The sequence below is a fragment of the Halyomorpha halys genome, unplaced genomic scaffold (genome assembly GCF_000696795.3).
Source record: "Halyomorpha halys isolate HHAL.00 unplaced genomic scaffold, Hhal_1.1 Scaffold196.1, whole genome shotgun sequence".
In the NCBI taxonomy this organism is placed as follows: Eukaryota; Metazoa; Arthropoda; class Insecta; order Hemiptera; family Pentatomidae; genus Halyomorpha; species Halyomorpha halys.
In genome coordinates, this window is record NW_027115534.1 from 100341 (window position 1) to 103224 (window position 2884).

Consider the following 2884-nt stretch of genomic DNA (forward strand, 5'->3'; position numbering starts at 1 on the left):
TGTATAACATATTGTTAATATATGCTATTTGTTAACAACTGCTAATAAATTCAATAATTTTCTTCGTCCCTCAACGTCATAAATACAGTTAGTGGTACCTCCAGGGGATTCAAGATTGTTTTATTACAGCGGTAATCTTTAAAAATACTACAATTGAATGAGTTGGTCATTTGGAATTCGGTGTCCTATTTTGGAAACAATAATTACTACTTTGTTTTGGCGTTTGCTGCGGCTAGAGCTAGTAAATAGCTTCACAGTTTTCTCAATGTTTTAAATTTACTGGAGAGGCTATCATTCTACATCGAAAGTCATGTTCATTAATGTTTTGTTTTAATGGCAGGGCAAGCTGTGAAGCAAATAGAACAGCATGCATTTTATGAAAGCTTAACAGTATCTTCTCACCGACCTTGCGGTAGTTTCAAATATCCATAACATCCCAAAGGCTATCCAAGAGTGTTGAAAAATGAGTAAATTAAAAAAAAATATATTAAAAAACCAAGGGACCTCTGACCGAAGGCATTGTGCCCTTACGCGGTAGGTAACCGGCGACAAAGGCAGTCATTACCCGAGACGGCCGGATAGACAATGCGTCCGTTTTTAGCGCGCGTCGACTTTCCTCACGCACACATGACTTCATTAGATAGCCGCGAGGAGAAACCTCCCGGATCTGTCCAGTCAATACCCGAGCGAATTCCAATCCCTCTAGGCCACGGCGGAGGTGAAAGCTATTAAAACCCATTAAAAAAGCTGTTTACACCAAGGCATAATGCATCTTATCGGTGGAAACTAAGGATCTTCGTCCCTTGTCTACGGCTGTTTGGTAGCTCCGACACCAGGATATTGGGAACGAATAGTTCCTAAAAAAATAGTTTTAGAACATTATCTGATCTTAAAATATTTAAGTTCATAAGTAAGGCTAAATATCAATAAAAACTGAATCTGATTTACAAATTAGAAAAAAAAATACGATAGTTTATGTATAGACTATAGATTTGAATTAGAGCTATGACCAATGGTTGGCAAAATTCAGAATGTTTAGAGCCTTTTTCACTATTAAAGGTGTTGGGAAAAAAATGTATTAATATTTCTTAAATATAATTTTTTAAATAATCAATAAATCATTATACATACAGTTTTGTAAATAATATGTTCTTATATAATTCACACGTATGTAATTTAATGATTGAGAGAAATGTGCTTGAATTTCCTCAGAAAGTTTTATAAAATCCAAGTACTTCTTAATAGTCATGTTGATAACGTTAATCATTCCATGTTGTGAGGAGTTTGGCGATGTATACAGTAAATGGAAACTTATTGTGCTCGTCGTTTGAATCCGACAAAATGTATTACTGTGCATTGAAGATAATTTCATATCCTTTTGATAATTTTTTTGCAATTAGTATTTTATTTGAAATCAAATATCAATCAATTATTTTTTTGGATACTCATTTACAGTAGCAAGACATTTAAATTTTTATTCTCATATTTTAATGTCTTCATTATTTTACTAGCCAAATACAGCAATGGTTTACTTAATATGTAGTAGACGAGTATATATAATTTAATGAGTATATGTCGTAATTTTAATAATATATATTTGTGGCGGTCCTGAAAAACTAGGCAAGCCTAATTGCCTTAAGACGGAGTTAACTGGGTGTAAATCGTTCTCGGGATGTCTTTTAAGTTACTAAATTGGTTAAGTCTAGTTACTTTCCACTATGTAGAATATCTCAATGGAAAGCAATTAGACTTAACCAATTTAACAATTTAAAAGACGTCCGTCCCGAGGACGGTTTACGGTCCAACTAACTCAATCTTTAGGCAATTCGACTCATTTAGTTTTTCACGGCTGCCACAGACATAATATTCATTCCGGGTGAATACTATTTTGAGAACATTTATTTAATAAATAATTTCGTGTTTCCTGTAAAACAATAATTATTACGTACCAAAAAAGCATTACACCTCCTCACGGGATCTAGAAGTGAGATCATACCTAATCAAAATACTTAGGAAGATTATAAATAACTGGATGTATTACAATGGAGGTATAATTCTCAATTCACAATATGAATATTTGTGCAGTTTGTGGAATAAAATGATCTCGTAATCTGTGAAAATTGGTAAGATTAGCTTGGCCATAGTGGTCATATACACATGGATGTATTGAGTTCGTACAGGTTTATGACACGATCCATGCGATTCAAATTAGTTCTTGAAACAATTAGTCGGATTAGGTTACTTTGACATAGAGGTGAATGTCCGATTAAAACATAAAACATTTCAGTGCGAGGTTGATATAAAAAATTAATAGAAGCTAATAAGAGGGTAATTGAAATGGGTTGATTCTAAGTTTTTAAAAATCAGATTAGATCATGTTTCAAGAAAAGTTGAAATGAGTTAAATGTAGGCTAAAGAATGTCACATATATGGTTTTAAATTTACAGCGCTGTATCTCTTCTTGTTTCCCTCGAATTTTAAAATCTAAAGTTTTTTTTTTTGTGTTTGATATGGAGTATAACTGAGATGTTTGTACCAAAACACGAATATTCGTTTCTCGTTTCGAAATATCATTGGAAAATTTCATATAATTGTGGACACTGCTGGAAAATGAAATGACTGTCTGAGATTATCTCCTTTTTGTGAACTGAATAAAATTTCTAAAAATGTCTTGAAACCTGAAGGTGAGGGCGTACAAAGCCGTGTGTTATGCGTTATTGAATGATGTCTGCGCAGCATATTAGTCAGATTTAAGAAAGATACAAATGTTTAGTGTGGGGCAGTATAGGGCAAACAATTAATTAATTGGCTGAAACACGTGGCAGTTGAATGTAATTTTCACTAGGACCTAACGATAATGCCACTGTATGTCATGTTTACCGAG